Below are 15,193 nucleotides of genomic sequence, written 5' to 3' on the forward strand. Positions count from 1 at the left end.
TGCCCTTGCATATTGCGTTTATTTAATAGGCAAATAAAACATAAACTTTTCTTCTGCCACACAACTTTTTCACCAGATAAACGTTCACGTATACGTACACTACACATGCAACACCTCAAATGTTTATTATATTTATTCAGTTTCACTTCATTGACAATTCTTTGCAACATACAATTACACTGGTTTCAGTTTAGTATACTGCTTCAAGTACATAATGACTACAAATGAAATACTCGCTAATATATCCCTATAATTCTTTCAAGTATCTACAATCCCAGTGGTTTCCAGTTTAATACTCCTTCATGTACACTTTCGGTTAATAGGAATGAAATACAGGCAAATATATACTTATGATTCTTTCAAATATATACAATCCCCATGATTTCACTATATACGCCTTCATGTACACAATCGTTCCAAAGAAGTGATGCACACAAAAATATATATGGATAGTGTTTTCAAATGTATACAATCACAGTGGATTAAGCTTTGTATTCCTGGATGTATAACAATTGGTTATGAGAAATGATGCACATACAAAAACATATACGGGTTTTCGCACATATAACTTTAGCGAATACTTAAGAAACCATTACAATGATCAGAAACACAATAAGCTAAAAACGAACACAAAACTGAGTCAAAACACACAAAAAAACAAAAGAGGTAATGCATAATTATGGCTAATGACACAGCTGGGTCACTTTATGCCAAATGTCCCAGCCATTTTGGCAACCATCTCAAATGTATTCGAAAAACTCGTGCTGCATTGAAAATAGTGAACTTCTGGAATATTTAGGAGAGGAAAAATATTTGGTCACGTGACTGCCCTCTGAACTTCCTGGAATGCCGTCTAGGTGTTGTATGTGAAAAATTTTATTTTAAAAGCACAGCTCCTTCTTTCCATACGAAACTCGGTCTAATATTACGTAACAAGAGCTTAATTTGGGAGAGTTGGTTCATCGTGGTTGTGTGCTAGTCACAGCGGGACAACTTTAGGAAGAGACAGAAAGGACAGGAAAGAGCACAGACTGTCAACTGAATTTAATGAATGTGCTACGAGCGCTTTTATACGGAGTACAAGAACCGTGTTCATGCGCGACGACACGTGTGAGCACTACAAAATAATCTTCACTGTGAAAAGAATACTCCCTCTCGGAAAGGATAAGTGAACGTGTAGTGATGCACTGCTCATTGGTTTACCTGATAAAAAATACTTCTACAAACGTTAAATTGGCATTAAGTAAACCTATTCTCGTGACGAATGGGGCAAGATTGACTATTCCTGTTGCTGTTTAGTACACACACTTTTTAAAGCTTGCAAGGGGTGGAAAACAACACGCTACTATCATATCTGCTCGCTATTTTTTTAATTGTGAGACACATGATGTGGTATAACATGCAAAGGTTTTGGTCATTGTTTTTTGTTGGTCCTGTCTTCAACTTTACTTTCTGCAGGAGAGTTTTTCAAACGGGTGTGATGATTCTGTTGGGATACCCAGCATCTTTTAGTCTTCTAATCTGGTTTTCAAACCTGACCTCACCCTTGTGCTAACATGACTTCTGAAGGGTGGCCTGAGTACATGTATCAATTCCTCTTTCTACTAATTTTGAATGCCCACTATGAAAAGGCAGAACATTCTTAGCACTCCTGGGCTGATAGCACCAGCCAATACCCCAACAGCATCATCACACTTGTTTGCGAAACCTTCCTGCAGAAAGTAAAGTTAAAGGAAACAGGACCAAAAGAAAATCACCTTTGCATGTCACACGGTACTACGTACATAAGGTGTCTCAAAATTTTAGGAAAAGAGCCAGCAGATATGACATTGTTGTTTTCCACCCCTTGCAAGCTTCCAAAAGTGCATGTACTTACAGCAACAGGAATAGTCAATCTTGCAACATTCGTCACTAGAATAGGTTTACTGAATGCCAATCTGATGTGTATAAGATGCCGCTAACATGTGAAAAAGTAAACATAGGACAAACTGGGCAATGCTTCAATGATCAAGCAAGACAGCATGCTTTAAATGTTAAGAAGGGCTGTAGTAGTCTCATGGCCGGGCACCGTAAAGAATGTAAGTGTAGTCCTAGGTTTCATAAAACACGGTTTTTGAAAAAAAAGCAAGCAGAAAAATGAGAGATTTTAGAACTCTTTATCAGGAAGGCCAAGGATCAATGCATCAGTACACCTTCACTTATCTTTTCCGAAAAAGAGTATTCTTTTCTCGGTTAAAATTATTTTGTCATGGTCACACATGTGTTGTTGCAGATGAGCCCTGGTCTTCTGCTCAGTATAAAAACGCTCGTAGCACCTTCAATAAAATTCAGTTGACAGCGCTCTTTACTGTCCTTTTTGCGATAAGATTTTTACTACAGAAAGAATTTCATTTTCTTACAATTTAGGTATAATGATGAGTTTTCATTGTATCACAACATGGAGTAAATTGCATCTCAATACGGACAAAAATCACAATTTTGTGAAATTCGAGATATTTTCTCGTATATTTCAGCAGCTTGAGAGGTCTAAAGATATTTTTTCCTCAAAATATACCTTCTGTGGAGTAAATATTCACTGCTCAGATATTCATACAAAGTGCAATATTGCAATAAAAAATGCAAACATAACACATTTTGGCTTTATTCTTGGAAGCGAATGTGGCTAAAAAATTGCACTATTACTATTGAGCTTCAAATACCTTACAGAAGCACATTTACTTAACAGGTAGACCGAATTTGCTTTAGAAAAAATAAGCGGTAGTTTTAAAACGAAATTTTCCACAAACAGCACACAGACGGCATTATGCCAGGAAGTTATAAGCCAGCCACATGAACAAAACTTTTTTTCTCGCTGAAATATTCTAGCAGTTCACTGTTTTCAACGCAGTAAGTCAGCACTTTTTTTTTCAAATACAATTCAGATGGTCGCCAAAGTGGCTGGGACGTTTGGCATGGAATGGTCCAGCTATATTTAAGCAAAATAACTTACACAAATAACAATGTTTGTTCATCTACCATGACCACACTAGAAAAAGTTGTTCAGGCATTGTGAAACTAAAATTTTCAGCGCCGTACTGCCTGAACAACTTCTTTGATAAACTCCAAATTCACGCCGAGAAAAATCCGCTCAATCACGGTGGTTGTTAAAGGCCTTGCGGCCGTAGACAATGTTGAAAATAAAAAAAAATCAACTCATCAGTGCTGTTACTCCTTCTTCGTCATTACTAACACGGAAGATGTTTCGGTTATCCATGTGGAGGTTCAGGAAGTAGGCTTGCTCTAGACTGGGGCCGGGGGGTAGACTACGCAGGACGTCAGCGGCACCCTCTCATCCTGTAATAAGAGCAAATATGACTTCTCTTAAAAGGATGTTCGTGCTGTTCTGGCAGCACCATATATAAAGAATGTGTAGTGTGTATCCTTCGAAATGGCTTGTAATTGACATTACACTGAACTCGAAGCATACAACCCATACATTCTAATAATTTCGTATGATAAAGATAAGAGTTTTCCAGCATACAGCAAATGCTCGAAATGAGGTGAAGTGTAAGACTACAGCTCGAAAATGGCACTTACGAAAGCCTGAACTCACCTAAGAATCAAATTCCTTATAGGGTAGTGAGCCAGTGTGAAAAACAATTCCTAAAGTACAACGCTCAGAACATGTAACATTAATCAAAATGCACGAGAAACTCACCTCTTCATGTACAAACAGTGAAGACATCTCTGCTTTCTCTTTTACATGAGAACAAATGATCTTGGGCGTGGCACTAGCGAAGAGGTCTGCAAAAAAAAAGTAAAAGATTTACTGACTTTAATCACGCCTCTAACAATCTGAGGAATTATTACAAGTCACCAATCAGTGCAATTCTGACTGCCTCTATAAGGGCATCAAAAATGAACAATTTTCTCGTTCTTTCTACCCTCACAAGACGCTCCGTCAATGGAATCTAATCCAAATTTGACGCTGTGCTTCCTATTTGCCTGCTTTCTAGACGTAGGGCTGCGAACATGTGTTTTGTGCACCTAATCTAGCACAGAAATTCGTCATCTATAATTCAATCATCTTAATTCATTGTAATTTGATAAAAGATGTGATAGCTCGTCCAGTTTTTAAAGAGTTGCGGGCCTGCAATAGGCACTGCCTAGCACGTATGAAAGTATTTCTTTAAAAAAATTTTTTCAAACCTTGCTTCCAGAAAAAGCGTCTGGCATATTTCGACAACCAAGCCCATCCTCTGATGGCAATCAGGGGCACTCTATTAGCGATTATTAACCATGGGGATTTACAAACGTAACCCGTGCCTAAATACTCAGTTAAACACAATCACGCAAGTAAGAACGCGGCAACGCGCGCGGACGCCGACTACGTTGCAGCAGCCATGGCTTATGCTAGAGCAACCGCACATAGCTCCAACAGTCACGTATACTCTCTCGATTCTGTTATAACGCCGAACATTATCGCAGATGAAAGCGAAGCACGAAAACAGCAAACAGAAACGAGGGAAAACAACGCACGGCGATGGCCACAACAACGCGCCTTTGGAAGTCTGCTAGATCTTTCCTTGTTGCTGGTGGCACTTGTCCTAAATAGCTTAAAAGACCGAGGCGCACGTGCTGGGAGCATCGCGGCATATCAGCACCTCCAACTATACCGTCTTTAAGCAAAAAAAAAAGCCATTTCGTACAGTGCGCCTCTGTACATAATTTTTGCTTTTTCTTTCTTTTTTTACGCTTACACCTACAGAAGCACATTGCACATTTGAGTATTAATAGAACTGTTATTGCGATGTAGCCCAAAGCACATCTTAAAACAATATCAATCACTTTGTGCAGTGTAGAGACAATGTGCGATCAGCAACTAATCCCGCCCTTGTTAAGTGATCCCATCACTCACTGTATGAGTGATGCAGGCACTTACACAACATCGCGCATAGCAGTGTGAACTCGTTAAGTCACACGTTTAATCGGGCATCTGCAACAGGCCCGCGACCTCATGCTGTTGTAAATGGCTGGCAGCCTACTTCGGCAGAGCTGCTGCAGGCGCCCAGCTAGCGCTGTATGATTACTCCCTACGAAAACAGTACACTCACCGTTAACAGGCCCACGTTGTCCGTGTCCGCTACTCCATGAATATTCCTTAATCCGAGCGTCACTTCGAACACGGTGTCATGCACGACCACCATTGAATATGCGCCTGTTCGCTAGAACACACACAGCGACCAAGACCCCAGACCAACGCAACGCATTTGAAAGACGATGAGACAGAGGGAGCAACGTTGAGAGAGAGAAGGAGGAGGCACTGGCGGCGGCGTGGCGGCGCCGCAGCTGTCCACGCAGGTGTCCGGTGACGCAACTCTTCGCTTATCTACGCCGCCGCTGGCCGCGGTGAGCGGGGGGGGGGGGGGGGGGGGGAAGAGCGGGAAACCCGCCAAGGCGGCGCCGAAAGGCAAACGCTATGGCGCATACGGCGGACGGCCGTTCGGCGCGGAATGACTCCTTGTACCCGGCAACTCTCCTCCCAGCCAGTCGCACGGCGACGCAGATTATTTACCAGCCTCGGGTTCTTTGAGTATTTTGACGGAATGCGATTGCAGTGGGCGAAAAAATAGTGAAGCAAAACTTGCGGAAAACAAAGTGCACCATGGAATGGCCAGAAACAATTATTTCGTCCTCGGTGGCGTTAGCGGGAGAGCATCGCCACACCTTTTTCCAGAGGAATTTCTTTTCGCATTGTCTGTGTCTGGCTATTCCGCGTATGGTGCCGCAAACACTGAATGCGTAGTCGAAGCTGGAACAAATTAATCCACAGTCGCGGATGTTTATTACAAGGCTTGTCACGCACCACGAAACGTGCCGAGGTTGTTATAACAAACTTTTTGCTGACCACATGATCAGCACATAATTCCATATGGTTGCCCAATGAGCTAGCTAAGCACCTGTAGCAAAGGCAGGGCACGTTCTTGTTAAACGTTGTTAATATAAACGATGGTTGTGCAGAAGTGCAGTGACAGCTTTCCGTGTGAATTGGTCATAACCCACGTTTTCGAGCGTAGAAGCGCCTCAGCGGACCTAATCAGCTACCACAGCAAGTTCGCAAGCAATGATTTGGTACGAAAGTGTGCAGCTGTTTTCCATGTACTGAATAGTCCGTGTACAGTGCGTTGACCACCGCCATTTCTTAAGCCACCTCCCATACAGACTCCCAGTCTGAACAGGTGTGGGACCTTAAACACGAAGAAGCAGTGCCCCCCCCCCGCACACACACACGAAATTTGAGGGCGCACGGGCTGATACACACGCATACTTATTCACAGGCGCACACACATACACGTATACACACATACGGCAACACACACACGCGACCGTAAACGCACGCATGCATGGGCGTACACATGTGCACAGGCACGCTAACACAAGCATGGACTCGCACATACACGCGCACGCACACATGCACGGGTGTACACACAATCGCGCTTACACGCGAACACATGCGCAGGCTCACGCACACACACCCATACTCGGGCGAACATTATGTTCCTGTATATAATCCACAGCAAACATGTAGCTTATAACCAACGCTAAGGAAAGCTTTCGTAACATGGATTGCAGTTAATTGCCATTATAGATGAAACGCGATTTGCTTCTGCTGACATTCTGCTGTATTCGGAGAGCACCTTCACACATTCTAAGTCAAATAGGCCGTCATTTAACGCAAGGTCCACATATTCGTGCAGTAGCTGCGCTGCTCGGCCGCCAATCCGAAGGTCGCGGGTTCGATGCCGGCCGTGGCAGTCGAATTAAGGCGGAGGCGAAAAGGTAGAAGCCTTTGCACTGTGCGATATGAGCGCTCATTAAAGAACACCAAATGGTGAAAATCTCTGCAGCTTTCCACTACGACGACCCTCATAATCATATCGAGTTTTTTGAGACGTAAAATCCCAAATCTTATAATTATGTGTTCTTCTTATGCTGCATATTCCATCTGATGAATCGGCACCTACACCCTTCTCAGGCAAAAAAGCACCCTTAGAGCCGATTTTAGGGTGCTATTGAGGCAAGCACCCAAACAAAGGGGTGCTTTTTTTCAATCGACCATTTATGGGTGTTAAAGGGTGTTGCAAAGGGTGCTTTCTCGTAAAAGCACCCTTTTTACACCCTTTTGGGTGCAAAAATTTTCACTGTGTAGTGACCGCACCATTTACATGACGACAAATAACGAACACACCGATCGATATAAGGTTCATCGTGGTGTTCCCAAAGGGGAGTTCTCAGCCCGATTCTATTCAATGTCACAATAACCGGCTAGCAGCAGAACTTGCCAGCACGGTGAAGATTAGTGCATCACAGTAAAAATTTTTACACCCAGAAGGGTGTAAATGAGCTTGTCCCGTGGACGACACCCTAAGGGTGTTATATCAGCACTTTCCAAAAAGGGTGCTTTACCATGCACCCTTAAAATAGGGTGTACATGTAAAAAAACTGTAGGGTGTTATAAATACACCCTTAAGGAAGGGTGCCTTCGATGTCCATCACTTTTTTAGCCCCCTCTGAGGAGGGTGCGAGAAGGGTGCACAAGGGTGTTGAGTGCCCATGGCAGGGGTGGCAGTATTCTTTTAGACTGCACTAATAGATATCAGCATGCACTGATTACACACTACTTGAAGAAAGTGGTCCTGATTATCAATGGTGCGCCACCTGTCGAGCTCCATTCATTGCGTCTGGGCAAAAATATAAACGCGTACAATCGTGTATGAACTTGTGCTGAATCTATATATACTTCACAGTATATGCATAATGCGCGTTACAGAAAATGAAGCCTTGCTGCCCTTGCATATAGTGTTTATTTAATAGGCAAATAAAACAAACTTTTCTTCTGCCACACAACTTTTTCACCAGATATACGTTCACGTATACGTACACTACACATGCAACACCTCAAACGTTTATTATATTTTTTCAGTTTCACTTTATTGACAATTCTTTGCAACATACAATTACACTGGTTTCAGTTTAGTATACTGCTTCAAGTACATAGAGACTACAAATGAAATACACGCTAATATATTCCTATATTTCTTTCAAGTATCTACAATCCCAGTGGTTTCCAGTTTAATACTACTTCATGTACACAATCGGTTAATAGGAATGAAATACAGGCAAATATATACTTATGATTCTTTCAAATATATACAATCACCATGATTTCACTATATACGCCTTCATGTACACAATCGTTCCCAAGAAGTGATGCACACAAAAATATATATGGATAGTGTTTTCAAATGTATACAATCACAGTGGTTTAAGCTTTGTATTCCTGGATGTATAACAATTGGTTATGAGAAATGATGTACATGCAAACATATACGGGTTTTCGCACATATAACTTTAGCGAATACCTAAGAAACCAATACAATGATCAGAAACACAATAAGCTAAAAACGAACACAAAACTGAGTCAGGACACACAAAAAACACAAGAGGTAATGCATAATTATGGCTAATGACACAACTGGGTCACTTTATGCCAAATGTCCCAGCCATTTTGGCAACCATCTCAAATGTATTCGAAAAACTCGTGCTGCATTGAAAATAGTGAACTTCTGGAATATTTAGGGGAGGAAAAATATTTGGTCACGTGGCTGCCTTCTGAACTTCCTGGAATGCCGTCTAGGTGTTGTATGTGAAAAATTTTATTCTAAAAGCACCGCTCCTTCTTTCCATACGAAACTCGGTCTACGTGTTACGTAACAAGAGCTTAATTTGGGAGAGTTGGTTCATCGTGGTTGTGTGCTAGTCACAGCGTGACAACTTTAGGAAGAGCACCGACTGTCAACTGAATTTAATGAATGTGCTACGAGTGCTTTTATACGGAGTACAAGAACCGTGTTCATGCAGGACGACACGTGTGAGCACTACAAAAATAATCTTAACTGTGCAAAGAATACTCCCTCTCGGAAAGGATAAGTGAACGTGTAGTGATGCACTGATCATTGGTTTACCTGATAAAAAAATACTTCTACAAACATTAAATTGGCATTAAGTTAACCTATTCTCGTGTCGAATGGGGCAAGATTGACTATTCCTGTTGCTGTTTAGTACACACACTTTTGAAAGCTTGCAAGGGGTAGAAAACAACACGCTAATATCATATCTGCGGGCTATTTTTTTAATTGTGAGACACGTGATGTGGTATAACATGCAAAGGCTTTGGTCATTGTTTTTTGTTGGTCCTGTCTTCTTTAACTTTACTTTCAGCAGGAGGGTTTTGCAAACGGGTGTGATGATTCTGTTGGGATACCCAGCATCTTTTAGTCTTTTAATCTGGTTTTTAAGCCTGACCTTACCCTTCTGCTAACATGACTTCTGAAGGGTGGCCGAATACATGTGGTATCAATTCCTCTTTCTACTAATTTTGAATGCCCACTATCAAAAGGCAGAACATTCTTAGCACTCCTGGGCTGATAGCACCAGCCAATACCCCAACAGCATCATCACACTTGTTTGCGAAACCCTCCTGCAGAAAGTAAAGTTAAAGGAAACAGGACCAAAAGAAAAAGAGAATGACCAATCACCTTTGCATGTCACAGGGTACTACGTACATAAGGTGTCTCACAATTTTAGGAAAAAAGCCAGCAGATATGACATTGTTGTTTTCCACCCCTTGCAAGCTTCCAAAAGTGCATGTACTTACAGCAACAGGAATAGTCAATCTTGCGTCATTCGTCACTAGAATAGGTTTACTGAATGCCAATCTAATGTGTATGAGATAGCGCTAACACGTAGAAAAGTAAACATAGGACAAACTGGGCAATGCTGCAATGATCAAGCAAGACAGCATGCTTTAAATGTTAAGAAGGGCTATAGTAGTCTCATGGCCGGACACCGTAAAGAATGAAGTGTAGTCCTAGGTTTCATAAAACATGGTTTTTGAAAAAAAAAAGCAAGCAGAAAAATGAGAGATTTTAGAACTCTTTATCAGGAAGGCCAAGGATCAATGCATCAGTACACCTTCACTTATCTTTTCCGAAAAAGAGTATTCTTTTCTCGGTTAAAATTATTTTGTCATGGTCACACATGTGTTGTTGCAGATGAGCCCTGGTCTTCTGCTCAGTATAAAAACGCTCGTAGCACCTTCAATAAAATTCAGTTGACAGCGCTCTTTACTGTCCTTTTTGCGATAAGATTTTTACTACAGAAAGAATTTCATTTTCTTACAATTTAGGTATAATGATGAGTTTTCATTGTATCACAACATGGAGTAAATTGCATCTCAATACGGACAAAAATCACAATTTTGTGAAATTCGAGATATTTTCTCGTATATTTCAGCAGCTTGAGAGGTCTAAAGATATTTTTTCCTCAAAATATACCTTCTGTGGAGTAAATATTCACTGCTCAGATATTCATACAAAGTGCAATATTGCAATAAAAAATGCAAACATAACACATTTTGGCTTTATTCTTGGAAGCGAATGTGGCTAAAAAATTGCACTATTACTATTGAGCTTCAAATACCTTACAGAAGCACATTTACTTAACAGGTAGACCGAATTTGCTTTAGAAAAAATAAGCGGTAGTTTTAAAACGAAATTTTCCACAAACAGCACACAGACGGCATTATGCCAGGAAGTTATAAGCCAGCCACATGAACAAAACTTTTTTTCTCGCTGAAATATTCTAGCAGTTCACTGTTTTCAACGCAGTAAGTCAGCACTTTTTTTTTCAAATACAATTCAGATGGTCGCCAAAGTGGCTGGGACGTTTGGCATGGAATGGTCCAGCTATATTTAAGCAAAATAACTTACACAAATAACAATGTTTGTTCATCTACCATGACCACACTAGAAAAAGTTGTTCAGGCATTGTGAAACTAAAATTTTCAGCGCCGTACTGCCTGAACAACTTCTTTGATAAACTCCAAATTCACGCCGAGAAAAATCCGCTCAATCACGGTGGTTGTTAAAGGCCTTGCGGCCGTAGACAATGTTGAAAATAAAAAAAAATCAACTCATCAGTGCTGTTACTCCTTCTTCGTCATTACTAACACGGAAGATGTTTCGGTTATCCATGTGGAGGTTCAGGAAGTAGGCTTGCTCTAGACTGGGGCCGGGGGGTAGACTACGCAGGACGTCAGCGGCACCCTCTCATCCTGTAATAAGAGCAAATATGACTTCTCTTAAAAGGATGTTCGTGCTGTTCTGGCAGCACCATATATAAAGAATGTGTAGTGTGTATCCTTCGAAATGGCTTGTAATTGACATTACACTGAACTCGAAGCATACAACCCATACATTCTAATAATTTCGTATGATAAAGATAAGAGTTTTCCAGCATACAGCAAATTCTCGAAATGAGGTGAAGTGTAAGACTACAGCTCGAAAATGGCACTTACGAAAGCCTGAACTCACCTAAGAATCAAATTCCTTATAGGGTAGTGAGCCAGTGTGAAAAACAATTCCTAAAGTACAACGCTCAGAACATGTAACATTAATCAAAATGCACGAGAAACTCACCTCTTCATGTACAAACAGTGAAGACATCTCTGCTTTCTCTTTTACATGAGAACAAATGATCTTGGGCGTGGCACTAGCGAAGAGGTCTGCAAAAAAAAAAGTAAAAGATTTACTGACTTTAATCACGCCTCTAACAATCTGAGGAATTATTACAAGTCACCAATCAGTGCAATTCTGACTGCCTCTATAAGGGCATCAAAAATGAACAATTTTCTCGTTCTTTCTACCCTCACAAGACGCTCCGTCAATGGAATCTTATCCAAATTTGACGCTGTGCTTCCTATTTGCCTGCTTTCTAGACGTAGGGCTGCGAACATGTGCTTTGTGCACCTAATCTAGCACAGAAATTCGTCATCTATAATTCAATCATCTTAATTCATTGTAATTTGATAAAAGATGTGATAGCTCGTCCAGTTTTTAAAGAGTTGCGGGCCTGCAATAGGCACTGCCTAGCACGTATGAAAGTATTTCTTTAAAAAATTTTTTTCAAACCTTGCTTCCAGAAAAAGCGTCTGGCATATTTCGACAACCAAGCCCATCCTCTGATGGCAATCAGGGGCACTCTATTAGCGATTATTAACCATGGGGATTTACAAACGTAACCCGTGCCTAAATACCCAGTTAAACACAATCAAGCAAGTAGAAGCGCTCGAACGACACCAACGTGCGCGGACGCCGTCTACGTTGCAGCAGCCATGGCTTATGCTAGAGCTACCGCACATAGCTCCTACAGTCACGTATACTCTCTCGATTCTGTTATAACGCCGAACGTTATCGCAGATGAAGGCAAAGCACGAAAACACCAAACAGAAACGAGGGAAAACAACGCACGGCGATGGCCACAACAACGCGCCTTTGGAAGTCTGCTAGATCTCTCCCTGTTGCTGGTGACACTTGTCCTAAATAGCTTAAAAGACCGAGGCGCACGTGCTGGGAGCATCGCGGCATATGAGCACTTCCAACTTTACTGTCTTTAAGCAAAAAAAAAGCCATTTCGTACAGTGCGCCTCTGTACATAGTTTTTTCTTTTTCTTTCTTTTTTTACGCTTACACCTACAGAAGCACGTTGCACATTTGAGTATTAATAGAAATGTTATTACGATGTAGCCCAAAGCACATCTTAAAACAATATCAATCACTTTGTGCAGTGTAGAGACAATGTGCGATCAGCAACTAATCCCGCCCTTGTTAAGTGATCACATCACTCACTGTATGAGTGATGCAGGCACTTACACAACATCGCGCATAGCAGTGTGAACTCGTTAAGTCAAACGTTTAATCGGGCATCTGCAACAGGCCCGAGAACGCATGCTGTTGTAAATGGCTGGCAGCCTACTTCGGCAGAACTGCTGCAGGCGCCCAGCTAGCGCTGTATGATTACTACCTACGAAAACAGTACACTCACCGTTAACAGGCCCACGTTGTCCGTGTCCACCACTCCATGAATATTCCTTAATCCGAGCGTCACTTCGAACACGGTGTCATGCACGACCACCATTGAATATGCGCCTGTTCGCTAGAACACACACAGCGACCAAGACCCCAGACCAACGCAACGCATTTGAAAGACTATTAAACAGAGAGAGAAACGTTGAGAGAGAGAAGGAGGAGGCAGTCTGGCGGCGGCGCCGCGCCTGTCGACGCAGGTGTTCGGTGACGCAACTATTCGCTTATCTACGCCGCCGTTGTGGGAGCAACGCTGGCCGGGGTTAGCGGGGGGGGGGGGAGAGAGGAGCGGGAAACCTGCCAGGACGGCTCCGAAAGGCAAACGCTGAGGCGTATACGGCGGACGGCCGTTCGACGCGGATCGACTCCTTGTAAACGGCAACTCTCCTTCCAGCCAGTCGCACAGCGACGCCGGTTATTTACCAGCCTCGGGTTCTTTGAGTATTTTGACGGAATGCGATTGTAGCGGGCAAAAAATAGTGAAGCAAAACTTGCGGAAAACAAAGTGCACCATGGAATGGCCAGAAACAATAATTATTTCGTCCTCGGTGGCATTAGCGGGAGAGCATCGCTACACCTTTTTCCAGAGGAATTTCTTTTCGCATTGTCTGTGTCTGGCAATTCCGCGTAAGGTGCCGCAAACACTGAATGCGTAGTCGAAGCTGGAACAAATTAATCCACAGTCGCGGATGTTTAGAAGGCTTGTCACGCACCACGAAACGTGCCGAGGTTGTTATAACAAACTTTTTGCTGACCACATGATCAGCACATAATTCCTTATGGTTGCCCAATGAGCTAGCTAAGCACCTGTAGCAAAGGCAGGGCACGTTCTTGTTAAACGTTGTTAATATAGACGATGGTTGTGCAGAAGTGCAGTGACAGCTTTCCGTGTGAATTGGTCATAACCCACGTTTTCGAGCGTAGCAGCGCCTCAGCGGACCTAATCAGCTACCACAGCAAGTTCGTAAGCAATGATGAGGTACGAAAATGTGCAGCTGTTTACCATGTACTGAGTAGTCCGTGTACAGTGCGTTGACCACCGCCATTTCTTAAGCCACCTCCCATATAGACTCCCAGTCTGAACAGGTGTGGGACCTTAAACACTAAGAAGCAGTGCCCCCCCTCCCCGCACACACACAAGAAATTTGAGGGCGCACGGGCTGGTACACACGCATACTTATTCACAGGCGCACACACATACACGTATACACACATACGGCAACACACACACGCGACCGTAAACGCACGCATGCATGGGCGTACACATGTGCACAGGCACGCTTAACACAAGCACGGACTCGCACATACACGCGCACGCACACATGCACGGGTGTACACACAATCGCGCTTACACGCGAACACATGCGCAGGCTCACGCACACACACCCATACTCGGGCGAACATTATGTTCCTGTATATAATCCACAGTAAACATGTAGCTTATAACCAACGCTAAGGTGAGCTTTGGTAACGTGGATTGCAGTTAATTGCCATTATAGATGAAACCCGATTTGCTTCTGCTGGCATTCTGCTGTATTCGGAGAGCACCTTCACACATTCTAAGTCTAGGCCGTCATTTAACGCAAGGTCCACATATTCGTGCAGTAGCTACGCTGCTCGGCCACCAATCCGAAGATCGCGGGTTCGAGGCCGGCCGTGGCAGTCGAATTCAGATGGAGGTGAAAAGGTAGAAGTCTGTGCACTATGCGATATCAGCGCCCATTAAAGAACACCAAATGGTCAAAATCTCTAGAGCTTTCCACTACGACGACCCTCATAATCGTATCGAGGTTTTCGAGACGTAAAATCCCAAATATTATAATAATGTGTTCTTTTTATGCTGCATATTCCATCTGATGAATCGTCACCTACACCCTTCTCAGGCACAAAAGCACCCTTAGAGCCTATTTTAGGGTGTTATCGAGGCAAGCACCCAAACAAATGGGTGCTTTTTTTCAGTCGGCCATTTATGGGTGTTAACGGGTGTTGCAAAGGGTGCTTTCTCGTAAAAGCACCCTTTTTACGCCCTTTTGGGTGTAAAATTTTTTACTGTGTACGCTGACGACATATGCATATGGGCATCCGAAACTACTCGTCCGCAATTGCGAGCTCGACTACAGCGTGCCGGGGCGATCACATACAAATATCTACGTCGTCAGGGGCTCACTCTTTCAATCGACAAATGCGTAGGGCTTGCGTTCACGCTCAGGCATATGTTTCAGTACCCG

At 42.8% G+C, this 15,193-nt stretch overlaps 2 long non-coding RNA genes across 3 annotated transcripts; both read right to left on the reverse strand.

Moving 5' to 3' along the window:
- LOC142775523 (uncharacterized) lies at positions 1–5,234 on the reverse strand. 2 transcript variants are annotated; one of them, XR_012886782.1, is made up of 3 exons: positions 5,094–5,234; positions 3,698–3,783; positions 1–3,333 (listed from the first exon to the last, which is right to left on the reverse strand). It is a non-coding gene; the product is annotated as an uncharacterized LOC142775523 (long non-coding RNA). The 2 variants fall into 2 exon arrangements; XR_012886781.1 differs by lacking the exon at positions 5,094–5,234 and having other exon boundaries at positions 3,698–4,260.
- A 3,856-nt stretch (positions 5,235–9,090) lies between these two features.
- LOC142775524 (uncharacterized) lies at positions 9,091–13,063 on the reverse strand. Its single transcript, XR_012886783.1, has 3 exons — positions 12,925–13,063; positions 11,520–11,605; positions 9,091–11,155 (listed from the first exon to the last, which is right to left on the reverse strand). It is a non-coding gene; the product is annotated as an uncharacterized LOC142775524 (long non-coding RNA).
- Between the last annotated feature and the right edge of the window lie 2,130 nt (positions 13,064–15,193).

This window comes from Rhipicephalus microplus, chromosome X (genome assembly GCF_043290135.1).
Source record: "Rhipicephalus microplus isolate Deutch F79 chromosome X, USDA_Rmic, whole genome shotgun sequence".
NCBI classification, from domain to species: Eukaryota; Metazoa; Arthropoda; class Arachnida; order Ixodida; family Ixodidae; genus Rhipicephalus; species Rhipicephalus microplus.